The sequence below is a fragment of the Gastrolobium bilobum genome, unplaced genomic scaffold (assembly GCF_033153095.1).
Source record: "Gastrolobium bilobum isolate Gb01-03AN ecotype WA unplaced genomic scaffold, APGP_CSIRO_Gbil_v1 utg16102, whole genome shotgun sequence".
NCBI lineage: Eukaryota > Viridiplantae > Streptophyta > Magnoliopsida > Fabales > Fabaceae > Gastrolobium > Gastrolobium bilobum.
Window position 1 is genome coordinate 55,460 of NW_026895969.1, and position 16,038 is coordinate 71,497.

Below are 16,038 nucleotides of genomic sequence, written 5' to 3' on the forward strand. Positions count from 1 at the left end.
GGTCACGTAGTTGGTAGGAGATACCATGCAGGTTATAGCCTTTCGTGCGGAGAGATCACTTGTGTTAACGCCTCATACATTGAGACGCTTACTGCATTAATATCCTCAATTCATATGACATAGTGTGGATGGCTTTACCAATTGCCGTGTATGAATTTTTCTTAAAACACTAAATTGAATTGACCCACGTATGAAATTCGCATATCTTTATCGTATCTATTAAATTGTAAATAAATACATAATTTCGATGGTGTTAATAAATTGATTTTAGTAGCAAAATTATGACTTTTTACTAAATAAAAAGATAAAAGATTAGAACTATAATTTCAAAACCATAGATGGAGAAATTGTTTATAAAATAATAATCAAATTCAAGCCAGGTTATATAGTTAAAGGCTTAGGGACTTGGGGTCAGTTCATATGAATTGGAATATTATGTATAACAAGAATCTTCATAAAACGCCAATGAACAGGAATTTCCTGTCCTTGTTTCTCGTTTAAATCTGATTGACGCAGACGGGGAGCTTTTTCTTACCTTAATACTGCTTAATGCCGAATCATTGCAGGCTATATCCATGTCAAAACAAACCTCACACTTCCACAGTTCTGAATTCCTCCTAAGCTCATCCACCAGTGGAGCCAGGATACGATGATCTTGTCAACGTGGTAATTCATGCACGCCGTGACTTGGCGATGCACCTGAGTTGATTTTTCCTCCTAAATTATTATAGTAGGTAGATGCTTAACATATGGATGCTGCCAAATTTTTAATCAAGTTGGTTAAGCTGATTTTTGGTAGCTTGTGTCGGCAAGCTTTGTTTTCAATGTTCACATGTTTCTTCATTGTTCATTTGATGGAAAGAATGAAATTACAATCCATTTGGAGGCAACATACTATAGCAATTGCGGAAAGCTTGAAGCCTGAACACGGATTGCACATGGAGATGTTGTTTGGACGCAAGAAGATGTTCCTGTAAAAAGGCAGCCTTGCTCATTTGTTCAAATCATCCCTTCGAAGCATTTTGAGAGTAAGAGAGAGTTCCTCATAGAGAAATAGTTCCACCATATAGGTGAGAAAGAAATCCTTCAAGTGAAAGATAAATTTGTTGTAACCATCCTTAGTGGATGAGGTATTTGTGTGCAAACCTCTAATCTTGTACTAGAGAGATCATCGTTGTAATCCTACTTTCATAGTGGAAGATTTTTTGGACTTAGTGGTCCCGTGGTTTTTACTCCTAACATTGAGGGGGTTTTTCACGTTAAAATTGTGTGTTATTTGTGTGTTATTTTTCTACTTCTTTATTTTTTCATCTTGCCACAAATTTACTTGACTTCCACAAATAGAAGTTGTTATTAATCCAACAGTGGTATCAGAGCTCTTAGATCAAGGGCTTTGTGAGGTCCGAGATGGAGGGTGCCATAGCACATGATGGTGATATGTTCAAACTCACGGCAGAGAACTACTCATACTAGAAACCCATGATGGAGGATCATCTTTATTGCAAAGATTTATATGAGCCTATTCTGCGTGCAGACAAGACAGGAGGGAAGAGTGATAAAAAATGGGATCTCCTCAACCAGAAGGCGGTCTATGATCCGCAAGTACATTGACAAGAGCTTGTTCGAGCACGTGTCGACCTACACAAACGCTCATGAGCTGTGGACGAAGCTGGAATATCTGATTCAGAAGAAGATGTCGCGTAACAAAGTTGCCCTGGTACGCCGACTTATGAAATTGGTCTACAGGGACGAGCAAAAACAAAGGGCTCGTAAATCAGTTAATGAAAATTGACATGAAGATTGATGACGAGTTGCAAGCACTTTCGCTACTCAGCTCATTGCCAGAGAGCTGAGATACTTTGGTGGTGACGCTTAGCAACTTAGTCTCAGAAGGAAAGCTGACCATGGACTCAGTTGCAGACAACCTGTTGAATGAAGAGGCCAGAAGAAAAGAACGAGGGATGACTAGCCAGTATGAGGCCAATGTCTTCGAGAACCGCGTAAGGACGGAGCATCGAGGAAGGAGTAAAAGCCGAGGTCGAGATAAGTCTCGAGGACGGTCAAAGCCGAGATCCGAGTTAACATGCTACTATCGTGGTAAGCCAAGTCACAGGAGGTTTGAATGTCAGACATTAAAAAGAGACCAGAAAAATGGCACCGTGAAGCCGGACTAGATAAATCTGAAGAAAAAAGAAGAACAGAGCACCACAGCCGTAGTAGCCAAATCCGAGGTCGATGTCTTCCTAATCGGTGAGGATAATTATCTTAATATAGCATATGATGATTGTTCATGGATTGTAGATTCAGGAGCATCTTTCCATGTCACCCCACAAGGAGCTTTTCTCATCATATCAAGGCGGCGACTTCGATATCGTGAAGATGGGTAACCAGGTTACCAACAAGATAGTGGGAGTTGGAGAAGTCACGATGATGACTAACATAGGATGTAGACTGGTTCTGAAAGAGGTCAGACATGTTCCTGATATGCGGCTCAACCTCATCTTGGCAGGTAAGCTCGATGAAACCGGGCTGATAAACTACTTTGGTGGAGGAAGATGGAAACTCGCCAAAGGTAGCTTGGTGGTAGCTCGAGGTAAGTCTCTATGTCATGCAAGGAAAGATCGGCAGTGAAGAGATCAATACTATTCAGGATGAATCGAGTCTGGAGCTATGGCATAAGAGACTCGGACACATGAGAGAGAAAGGTCTACAAATTCTCACCAAGAAGGAACTATTGCCGAACTTGAAAGGTCCACTTCTGAAAACATGCACACATTGCATAGCTGGCAAGCAATGCCGAATTTCATTTAGAAGATCGGACCAGCTTAGAAGAAGAAGGTATGTTCTTGATCTTGTCCATACTGACGTGTGTACTATGTCAGAGAAATCTCTAGGTGGTGCATATTACTTCATCACGTTCATTAATGACCACTCCAGAAGAGTATGGGTGTCCTTGCTAAATACAAAAGACCAAGTACTCCAAGCATTCAAGGAGTTCCATGTAAGGGTTGAAAGGGAGACTAGCAGGAAGCTGAAGGTCGTTCAAGCTGACAACGGCGGAGAATACCGAGGTCCATTAGAGATGTATTGCAGGCCGGCATGTATAAAGCTGGAGAAGTCACCTCCAAAGACACCTCAGTTGAATGGTGTAGCCGAAAGGATGAACCAGACCATTGAAGAACGAGTCTGAAGTATGTTGTCACCTGCCAAGCTTCCCAAGGTGTTTTGGAGAGAAGCCGTCAAAACTGCAGCCGACTTGATAAATCTGTCACCTTCAAGTCCTCTGGAAGGAGAAATCCCAAAAGAAGTTTGGACGGATAGAAAGGCAAGGTACGAGCATTTGAAGGTATTCAGATGTCAGTCATTTGTGCACATTCCAAAGGATGAACGAGTAAAGCTAGATGTAAAGACCAATGAGTGTGCTTATATCGGCTCACCAAAAGACGAGTTCGGTTATCGTCTTTGGGACCCCATCAACAAGAAGGTTGTGAGACGCCAAGATGTAATGTTCATAGAGGATCAGATAATTGAGGACATACAGAGGCCCAAGGTCCGAGCTGTAGTTCGTCAAGAAGATACTGTCTCCCCTATCCGAACTGAAGTAGGGGAAGAACCCAATCAAAAGAATACTGAGGAGGGAAGACAACAAGAAGAGCCACCAGTTGAAGGTGAAACAAAATCAGAACATCCGAAAGTTCGAGATGAAATAGAAGAATCGAATTCCGAGGTGCAACCACAAACTCGGCAATCTGTCCGAGTTAAACGCCCTTCCACCAGATATCCTGCAGACGAGTACACAATTGTTGCAGAAGAAGGAGAGCCTCAGAGTTATGAAGAGGCAGTGACTAGCGCTGAAAAGGAAGAATGGGAGAAAGCCATGCAAGACGAGATGAAACCCTTGCACGATAATCACACCTTTGATCTGGTTGAGTTACCAAAGGACAGACGAGCTTTGAAGAACAAATGGGTATAAAAACTCAAGGTGGAGGAGAACAACCCAAAACCGAGATATAAAGCTCGGATTGTGGTGAAAGGGTGCAATCAGAAGAAAGGGATAGACATTGAAGAGATATTCTCACCAGTGGTGAAGATGACGTTGATCCAAACTGTTCTAGCAATAGCAGCCACTCAAGACTTAGAGGTCGAACAACTTGATGTGAAGACAACTTTTCTTCATGGAGACTTGGAAGAAGAAATATACATGGAGCCACCAGAAGGTTTTGAAGTTCCGGGTAAAGAACATCCGGTATGCCGACTTAAGAAGAGTTTGTATGGCCTAAAGCAAGCACCCCGACAATGGTACAAAAAATTCAAATCTTTCATGATTTAGCACGACTTTAAGAAGACTCAAGCAGACCATTGTGTGTTCATCAAGAGGTATGACAATGAAGACTTCATCATCCTCTTGCTTTATGTAGATGATATGCTGATAGTGAGAAAAGATATGGGGAAGATTAATGCCCTCAAGAAAGCCTTGAGCAAGTCATTTACTATGAAGGATCTAGGCTCAGCAAGACAGATACTCGGGATGAAGATTGTCCGAGATCGCTCAAAGAAGTTGTTGTGGTTATCTCAAGAGAAGCACATAGATAAAATCCTGAAGAGGTTCAACATGGACCAATCCAAAACGGTTAGTACTCCTCTGGTTGGACACTTCAAGTTGAGTCAGAAGCAAGGTCCAACCAGTGATGAAGAAAGAGAGAAAGATGTCAAAAATCCCATATAAATCAGCCGCAGGCAGCCTTATGTATGCCATGATATGCACGAGACCCGACCTTGCTCATGCAGTCGAGATTGTAAGCTGATTTCTGTCGAATCTAGGAAGGGAGCATTGGAATGTCGTCAGATGGATATTTAGATATCTCAAAGGTACGGTAAATAAATGTTTGAGCTTTGAGACAGGAAAACCTGAATTAGAAGCCTACTCAGATGCTGACCTAGGTGGAGATGGCGACTTGAGGAAGTCGACCACATGTTACCTGACTATTTTTGCAGGGGGAGCTATTTCCTGGCAGTCTAAACTCCAGAAGTGTGTTGCCCTGTCTACTACCGAGGCTGAGTATATAGCTGTAACAAAAGCTTGCAAGGAGCTAGTGTGGATGAAGAGTTCCCTACAAGAGCTAGGCCACAGTAAGGAGAAATATATGTTAGAGTATGATAACAAGAGTGCTATACACTTAGCGAAAAACTCAACTTTTCATGCACGATCAAAGCACATAGATGTGCGCTACCACTGGATTCGTGATGTGATAGAAGAGAAGTTTCTGCTGCTCGATAAGGTGCATACCGACCTGAACTGGTCAGACATGGTGACCAAGACAGTTCCAACATGGAAGTTTGAAGACTGCTGCAAAGGTGCCGACTTGATAACCCCGTCTAATTAAGTCAGAAAGAGGGAGATTTATTGGATTTCTCTTCCTAAATTATTATAGTAGGTAGATGCTTAACATGTGGATGTTGCCAAATTTTTAATCAAATTGGTTAACCTGATTTTTGGTAGCTTGTGTCAGCAAGCTTTGTTTTCAATGTTCACATGTCTCTTCACTATTCATTTGACGGAAAGCATGAAATTACAATCCATTTGGAGGCAAGTATACTATAGCAATTGCGGAAAGCTTGAAGCGTGAACATGGATTGCACATGGAGATGTTGTTTGGACGTAGGAAGATTTTCCTATAAAAAGGCAGCCTTGCTCATTTGTTCAAATCATCCCTTTGAAGCATTTTGAGAGTAAGAGAGAGTTCCTCAGAGAGAAATAGTTTCACCACATATGTCAGAAAGAAATTCTTCAAGTAAGAGATAAATTTGTTGTAACCATCCTTAGTGGGTGAGGTATTTGTGTGCAAACCTCTAATCTTGTACTAGAGAGATTACCATTGTAATCCTACTTTCATAGTGGAAGATTTCTTGGACTTAGTGGTCCCGTGGTTTTTACTCCTCACATTGAGGAGGTTTTCCACGTTAAAATTGATGTGTTATTTTTCACTTCTTTATTTTCCCATCTTGTCACAAATTTATTTCACTTCCGCAAATAAAAATTGTTATTTTTTTTTTGTAATCGAAAAAAATTGTTATTAATCCAACAACTTGTCAGCTCTTGTGAGTAGATAAATCTGAGATACTAAGGATATGAAAATACCTCCTAGTCTTCTTCTTTTTCCTGAGAAAAAAAACAAAATGTAAGATCTTTATTCTCTTATAAATGTTATGTTGAACTAGTAACCACACTAATAATATCATGTCAAAAACTTTTTTTTTTCCTTGTGAAAAAACTAGTTTTGTTCAAAACTTAAAGCACTAGGCGTCTTGTTGGTTTTACTTTTAGTTTGAAGAATCTAGTGATTTTTACAAGGATACTTTAAAAACTTAATTTTACTTCATATATATATATATATATATATATGAGTTTGGTGTTTGTCATTTTAAATGACATAAGTTATGTCATTTTAAGAGAGATAGACACAAGGAATGTAAATCATGAGAGAGAAAGTAGGTGGGTTTTTTAATTTAAATTTTAAATAAAAAAATATTTTCTTGTGTCTATCTCTCTCTTAAAATGAAATAACTTTATGTCATTTAAAATGACAAATATTTTTATATATATATATATATATATATATATATATATATATATATATATATGTATAATGTTGAAAAGTAATTTATATTTCAAATATGCTTAATTTTTTAGAAAATTTATTTAAATAAGAGACATGAAATATTTAAATAGAAAGAATAACGTATCAAATTAAGCCATTAGCAAAAGAGAATATCCAAGCTTTTTATGTAACTACTAGAAGGTCTCTTGTTATAGTATATAATTAATTTGAAAGTAAAAATAATCTTTTCAAAGAATTTATTTATTTATCTTTAAATTGAGGTAATTGATGTTTATTCTGGGGAGTCGTGCATGGCATCTATGCTTTCGGTGAATTCATACACAAAATTGGTCATTTACTGTGACCGGAGTATATCCTAATTAAATGAAAAAGGAAGAAGAAGAAGAAAAGTCCATGCCTCTTACCTCTGTCATTTGTCTAGCTTGTCATAAAGTCCATGGCCTATTAGTTGGAAATGGAGATTAGAGTTGGAGATAACACTACTAATGTACATATGTATTATTAGGGGTGTTCGCGGTCTGGATTGGATCGGTTTTGAAAGCAAAACTCATCCGATCCAATCCCTTCGGTTTGATCATATAATCATCCATTCGGTTTGGATTTTTTTTCAAATCCGATCCAATCCAATCCAATTTTTTTCGGTTTGGATTGGATCGATTTTCGATTTTTTGAAAATCCTAAAATTTATTTCATGATTGTTGTGCAAATAACATCTTTTGTATATATTGTCTTTGTAATTATTATTTTTTTGAAATTACAAAAGCATTATTTTTTTGGCAATGAGATATGAAGTTCTATAAAGATAAAATTGTGTTGATAAGATATGACTAGATTTTTTCTTGGGTTTAGTTGATGGGTTAATGGGTCTTGAGTTTAGAAATTTTTAGACTATGATTAGGGAAAGACCCAAGTAGGTAGAGGAAAATTAATATATTGGATCGGTTTGGATTGGATCGGTTTTCATCAACCCATCCAAAAACTGATCCAATCCAATTAAAATTTGCGATTCTTTTTCGGTTTTCGGTTTTTCAGTTTTCAGTTTTTCGGTTCGGTTACCGCGGTTTGAATCGGTTTGGATCGGTTGATGAACACCCCTATGTATTATTATTTGATTTGATTGTGACACATGAGTGAAGCGACTAAATCCCTAAGTTAGATCTCTAAGTCGCTAAATTAGATCTTTAGGTAGATCTCTTCTTTAATTCAAGAAGAATTTCAGTAGTCCCAAATTATTATTAATTCAGTAGTTTGAATTAATCAAAATCATACAACTAATAAATAGAGAAAGAAAAAAAAATAGTTCGAATATCACCTCAAAAATAAAAAGATCACGGGGCCGGAGCACCAAAATTTTTCCCCCATAGTCATCTGGTATAAAATAAAAGGGAAATTATTGCCTCATTTTACATAAAATAACTATCTCATGCTACTCTCATAAAAAGTTGTGCTACCACTTTTTTTTCTTTTTTTAATGGGTGATGGGTCTCACCACATCATGTATCTATGATAGAAAATACTTATCTCCAATAACATGAAAAAAATAGAGCCCAAAATAAAAATATGTTCCTCATTGTTGTACTACCTTCACAGTCAGAAAAAGAGTTTGTAACTTGCTTTTTCACCTAATTTTGAAATTATTTAATTAAAATCTTTTTAATTTTTTTAGAATGAAGTCCTGCCATAATTAAAAGACGGTTGTGTGGAAAAAATAGTGCGTTTCTTTTTTCTTTTTTTGGTAAACAAATAGTGCGTTTCTTTATTGGTAAGTGTAGTCATGCAGGTTCTTCGCTTTTCAAATATTCAATTCTAAAATAGTTTTAAGAGTAAATATCCAAATTGGTCCGTCACAAAAAACTCGGTACCTAATTTAGTCCCTAACAAAAATAAATTAGCTGGCAAGTCTCCAACAAAGACAAATAGGTCACACGTTAGTCCTTCTGTTAGTCCCAAACAGACGGCGTCACTGACGGAGCTGATGTGTAACGTTAATGGGCATGCTCACTGCCACGTTGGAGGGGAAACAACATCGTCTGGAGAAACTTGCTTCCACGTTGCTCAGAATCTTTTGAAGAAACCAATTGAACGTTAAGTTGTCCTTCCCTCTCAATTTCTTCAAAGGAACTTCGTCGTATGGTTTAAGGTTTTTCTTAAACCAGAAAGAAGGGGATTGAATTGAAGATTGAACATTTGAATTTGGGGATTACTGATTTAGGGATTATCCTCGATTCTGTGCATTCTTTGAAACTTAGTGTTTAGGAGATGAATATTTTTTCTTGGAGGGGGAGCTCAAGCCCTTGTAGTTCATTTGGGTTCAGAAGTCAAAGAAGGAGAGCTGCTCCATTGTGTAAATGTGGGAGGCACAATGTTGTTTACACCTCTAAAATGGATAGAAACTCAAATAGAGCATTTTTTGGGTGTCCCAATTTCAAGATGAGGTTTTTTTTCATGCGTTCTTTGTCTAAGTTGGATGTTATTAACAGTTTGGTTTAATTTGATGATTGAAAAAGAAGCCACACTACAAATTTTTTACATGGGTGGATGATGCTACATCTGATACCATGGAGCTGGAAGATTGGAGAATTAATAAGCTGGAGTTGAATGTAGCTGAAATGGAATTCAAGTTGAACTTTGTGGACACGAAGCTCAATGATGAACTGCAGCTGGAGGTGAATGACCACAAAAAGAAGATTAATGAGCACCATATAAAGATTGATGAACTATCAATGAAGATGCATGCAGAGTTTGAAAGGGCGGAGAAGGAAATTAAGCATGTGTGTAAGTGTGCTAGGGTGTTTGCTGGATCCATTATTGTTGTGTTTGTATATATATATATATATATATATATATATATATATATATATATATATATATATATATATATTGCAAGTAGGATGGAGTGAAATTTAAAATGTGGTTCTGTTGAGATTTGCTGGTGTATGTACCATTACATGTTGTAACAATTTTGGAATGTAAAGATTTGTAATGGAAGGACCAGTGTTGAAATATAACGAATTGTTGTTCATGCAATGTATATAGCATGGCTTATGTATTTGAAGTTATGTTTATTGGCACAAAGTGTTGTATACACTTGATGGAGATAAATTTTTTTGGAAACAATGTATAAACACTAAACTAAGAATGTGATGGTGTGAATTATGCAGAATTTACTTAGTGTTAGTCATGACCGATATCAGCATGTATAAGGGGAAATGACATTGCTGGTCTGTTAATAGCAAATGGTGGCACTCGTGTTAACAGAACTTTAGCAGGGACTAAAAAGGGTCCCGATAAAATTGTTAGGGACCATAATGAACCCTATGAAATAAAATAAGGACTAAAAGGGTCCTCGATAAAAAAATGTAGAGGACTTATAAGGGAACTTAATTGCAGATGGATGATAAGTGCAGTGAAGCTACACAGTACACATGACCCTTAAATGGACACAACAAGCAGAACAAAAATACCATTGTTGACAGAAATCAAAAAGTGTATCAGCAGATAGATGGTGTGGACCAAAATTTAAAAATTGCAGCATTGAATACAGTAATGACAGCAAAGACAGATAGTAACCAAATATTTTGCATTCATGTCGTCACATCCTAGTTACAATCACTAACCATGGCCAACATGCCACAGTCATACAAAAAAATCCCACTGACGTCTTTCCATGAAGGCCAATACATATGTGTTCCAAAAAAGCATAATGTTCCTACTAACTATGGCCATAACCAGAGGCATCAAAAAAATGGCCTAATGACATATTTGAACAGGGCCAATACTGAAGTATTTCCAAAAAAAATACCCTAATTACAATTCCAATCAATTCCTATATCAAAGGCATCCAAAAAATGGCCTAATGTCAATGATTACACAATATTCCAATCAATTCTATGGGCTGTTCTTGGTGGCTTGAATCCTGGTGTAGACATAAAGCTCATGAATGTTGGTACCACTACTTGCTGCAATTACTGTCTCATTGGTCATAACCTCAGTAGGATTGCATGGAGGTGGGCTGCTGCCTCTTAATGATCTTAAACTTGGTTGAGCCTCAGTTGTTGCATGCTGGATGCTTGTCTCTGGTACAAGGCATCCTTGACTCATGACTATTTCTTCAACTGTCTTTGATTGAATTTCAACATTAACTGGTTTTTGCTTTGACCTTGAAGGAGTTGTAGGTCCCTTACATGTCTTGGGGTAATGATCAGTCTCACCAAATTCAGAAACTGCATGCCTAGTTCTAAATAGACATGCCCAAAAGAAGCCTATTCATTAAACTTTGGCAATTGATGGGACGTAAATTGGTTTCAATCTAAGCCCATTTTGATGACAAAATACCATTCGTTCCCTCATCTGATGAGCAACTTCAGCATGAAAATCACTTGTTTTACAACTTTGTAACAAAAACACAGTGGGGGAACAGATGATGACGTAATCCTTTGGAAACATATTAAAAGGGGAACAGATTGAGAGCAATTAATGCACCTGCTCCACTCATTTAATGCCTCTGTTCACTTTGCAGGAACGTGGAAACAAAGTTTCCATAAAACAGAGCCGGTGCATCAATTAAGCACAAAGAAACGTGTACAGCAGGGAATAAAGAGTTCTCATTGGCTGGGAAGAAAGCAAGACATGGGGACTGCAAGAAAACGACAAATCTCAACAATAACTATCCCATCCAACAAGTTGCAAGCTTCCAAACACTATTGCCACAGCCCCGTCCCTACAGTCAAGAAACCAACGCCAAGGGATTTTACAAGATTGCCATTCACTCTTCTGCCTATAAATAGGACAGTAAGGAAGTTTCCTAATTTCTGAGAGACGTGAAGGAGACAATAGCCATTCAGAACCCTACCTACACCAAAGGATCCCTCTGCAAGGGAAGCATGAGGGACGAAGCCAGATTTTGGGCATTGTTTGCCAATTCTAACCTCACTCCCTCCACTCATGAGGTCATTGTCATGTGGGCACTCCAAATTCAAATGTATTGCATCATGAAGAACACTCTTTTTGATGCAGTGCCTCTTATTTACGACAATTTGAAGAAGGAGATGAGCAAGACTATTGTCTGCCTTCACTGCCTAATCACAAAGCTCTGCTTGAGAACTAGGGTGGAACCTCACGAGGATGATAAGACGGTGGTGGCGTCTGTCATCGATTCCAAAACCTAGAATGGTTTGAGGAGTACATACATTGAGACAGTTGAGTCAGTTCCTGAAGCATTCAGACGCACTGTCACCAATAGTGATGAAGAGGTGGATCCTGTGGCCCCTCAGAAGAAAACCTCAAAAGCCACCCCTTCAAAATCCACCACTTCTGCCTACACTCAGGCAAGAAGAACCGTTCCCGCTCCCACCAAGGTAAAAAAGGATGCCCCTGTTGCTACTGAAAGCAAACAGGGCAAAAAGAAATCCCCTGCCAAAGCTCCCCAGAGAAAGGGGGAACGTTCAAGTCAAAGGCTGAAGAGAACCTTCAGCAGCACCAAGAGGCCAGAGGGAGCATCCTCTGAAAAACCCATCACCCTCTCTGACAGAGAGGAGGGAAGTGAAGACAATGAGCCGTTGTCAAAAAGGCTGAAAGCTGGGAGAATGTCAAAGTCTACACCAGCTGCTAAGAGACGTCCCTAGGAAGCTCTGCTACTACTTTCTCTGACGTTCCGCCCCCACCACCACATACTCACTCTTCACCAGCACCTATCACACCACAACCCTCTCCCAGGAAACAACAAGGAGAGGAGAGAATTGAAATGAAAGCGGCACTTGATGCAGAAACACCAGTGGCTGAGCAAGAAGCTAAGCCACAAAAGAAAACTAATAAAAGAAAGGGGATTCTTGTTGAATCTCCTAAGAAAAAGAAAAAGCCATCCGTTCCCAGGCAAATTAGTCTGGGAGGTCCCCTCTCTTACCTGTTATCCGTCCCGATACTTCTGGGGACGAGGCTCTTGCTAGAGCTTTAGCATAAGAGGAAGGATTGGCAGTTCCTCCACTGATGGAGGAGCACACTGAAGCAATCCCCTCATCATCCAAACCACCAGAGGTTGTATCTAGGCACACACCTGAAGAACCTCCTGTGGTAGGCAGCAGCCAGCAAAGCAAACATATATCCTCCTCCCCTATCCAAGCAATTCCCCTTCCAACGAAAAAGAACTCACAAATTGGGATTGCTGAAATTTTTGAAATGATGGGGAAGAGAATAGAAAAGTTGCTGCCTGCAAAGCAACCCGTTCCTCAAGTTGACATGACAAGCACTACTGATGAACTGAAAGCTCTGAGGAACGGATTGGACCAAATCTCTTCTTCCTTCAACAAATTCCAGGAACAACAGAAGGAAGATAGAGAACAACAAATCAGCGCCATTAGAGCAATCATCTAAGACACCAGTGCTGCATCTTCTGCATCAATATTACAGGCTGTCAAGAGAGAGATCAGAAGAGCATCTGACTCCCTGATACTTTCCAACTCCATGCATAACCATAGAGCTGAACTACTGCTTAGTAAGCTCCTCCTCAAACATTTTGAAGAACGAAAAGAAACCAAAGAAGCCATCAAGGCCTTTGGAACATTTTTGGAGGGGAGAATCTATCAGTTGGAAATGAGGCTGTTAGATGTTGAAGGGAAAATTGTCCACATTTGCACTGGTAGGACAATGATGAGATCCACTATCAATCACCTCGTTGCAGTAATCAGTGATATACTGAAGCTGGCTGAGAAACAACTCCCTAAAGCTGAAATAAGAAGATTGAGATATCAGCTCAGAAGGAGACCACTTACGCAAGAGGAAATAGATGCTGCTAAAGAAGCTGAGGGTGCTCAGAAGGATACCACCTTGGACAAGAGACGTCCCCAGTGAAAAGGAGAAAACCCTCCTAATTGTTTAAATTTTAGTTTAAATTTTAGTATGTTGAATTTATTTCCTTTTCCATTCCTTTGTAAATATTCTCTTTTTGAAATGAAAAATCTTTTTGTTCAAACTGCTTGGTATATACATTTCAGTTATAATATTATGGCTGTACAATTTTGAATAGCCAATAGCATGAAACACAAAGTCGGTGATTAATCATTCTTGTTCTTTCTCTGAATGCTTGAAATAGGAAAAGTAAAGAGAATTTAATCTTCATATTTTTGCGGGATGCTGATCTGTGTGAACTAATGCTGGTAAGGAACAAAAAAAAAGACCAAATACTTATTCATGAGAAAGTTCTTGAGGTGTAACCACAATGAAACTTCTACACTTGCCTTGATGCTGTAAGTACTGCTGAAGAACAGATGGATTTCACTAACAAGGATCAACCAACCAAACACTCACTTCTTTTCATTCAAACAAACACTTCCATTCCATTCATAGTCACCAACACATCACCAGGTCAACCAAAAAGGGCAAGGAACAGATCCAAAATGAACAAAAAGGGACAGAAGAAGGAAAATAAAGACAAACGGGAACATCCATTCAAAAGAATTCAGAAGAAAATACTAGAAAACTTTCCTTCAAGAAAAAAAAAGGGTACAAAAAGAAAATGCGTTCCCTCAAACAGAAAAAGTCCAGTTCAAAAGCACAAAAATGAACCTTCCTTGACCCCATGATCAAGACCATTATTCTTCCACACCTCCATAAACCATTACTATCAAAGATCCTTGGAAGGGAAGACATCTACACTTCATAGGAAAGCAGCAGAAAAGCAAGTTCTGAAGAATCACATCCAGGAATGGACAGAGAAAACACCAAACCCTGAGTGATAGTGAGACAGAAGATCAGCAACCTTCACTTACCTTGGAACAAATTCTTTTTACTTGTTACCCATGGAAAGTAGTTCATTTTTTGAAAAGATTATGATTGCTCACTGGCTCAAGTTTTTCTGTTGAGCTATTCATTGAAATTGTGCAGTCTAAACCATTATTTCTGAGTTGTTTGAGGACAACCAACAGTTTAGTTTTGGGGTGTTTGATGGGACGTAAATTCGTTCCCATCTAAGCCCATTTTGATGACAAAATATCATCCGTTCCCTCATCTGATGAGCAACTTCAGCATGAAAATCACTTGTTTACAACTTTGTAACAAAAACACAGTGGGGGAACGGATGATGACGTAATCCTTTGGAAACATATTAAAAGGAGAACAGATTGAGAGCAATTAATGCACCTTCTCCACTCATTTAATGCCTCTGTTCCCTTTGCAGAAAACGTGGAAACAAAGCTTCCATAAAACAGAGGTTGTGCATCAATTAAGCACAAAGAAACGTGTACAACAGGGAATAAAGAGTTCTCATTGGCTGGGAAGAAAGCAAGACATAGGGGACTGAAAGAAAACGACAAATCTCAACAATAACTGTCTTATCCAACAAGGTGCAAGCTTCCAAACACTATTGCCACTGCCCCGTCCCTACAGTCAAGAAACCAACGCCAAGGGATTTTACAAGATTTTCATTCACTCTTCTGCCTATAAATAGGACGTCCTAAACACGAAGACATCATCGAATTCCTAAGGGATTAAATTCCTTAAGAAGAGATCACTTAGTATTATTTAGTTTGTAGTTTAATTTTGTATAGTTGTAGCTATAGTTAAGTGACAACACTTCTCTTTTATTCTGTATCATCCCCTTAAGACTCCTCACGAGCATCACCCACTTCTCCACTTTATATTTTGTTGTAATCTTTCTTGTTTCATTTCAATATAAGTGTTTCTTCTTTCCTTTTCACTCGTTATCCCTGAACTGAATCTCGGGTCTATGGGACTTCAGTTTAGAATAATTATGTTTAAAGTAACAGCCATGGGCTGAAGTATATGTGGACCGGATAAGCTGCAAAACTCTTAAAGAATTATTTTCAAAACTCTTGTACTGAAGCTTTTTGTATTTCTCTGGCTAAGTAAGCTATATTCATTGTGTATCAATGGAAATTAAACACATACTGAGAAAGGAACTTCCTTAAGGAAGGGATTTCAGATAGCTTAGCCATTGGGGGAAGGTAGTGTCATGGCAAAAACACTATTAGTAACCTTAGGAATAAGGGGCCACTTCGTCCATTTTAAGGTTGAGTACCAAGTACCTGTTGGAGTCAAGGGAGCCATAGGAATATGGAAACTTGTGAGTCATCTAGTCCATGAGCTGAGGAATCAGAGTTGGCAGTTAAGAAACTGGGACAAAGCCAAAAAGTGCTAAGTCTTGAGCAGAGAAAATAATTATTTGAGAATGGAGCAGTAAAAGTAAATTTGTTCCTTGTGTTAAAAACTATTTTTAAACCATCTACCCTGTTGTCTCTTGGTTATAGTTATTACTATTTTATTTTTCATTTGTTCAATCTTGTATCTATCAATCTCCAATGACTATTGTCGTACCTTCTCTCAACAAGAAAGATCACATATATAACGACGCGAGGAGTTGTTTGCCATCAGACTGAACTTACTGTTCTTGAGGAACGTTGTCAAG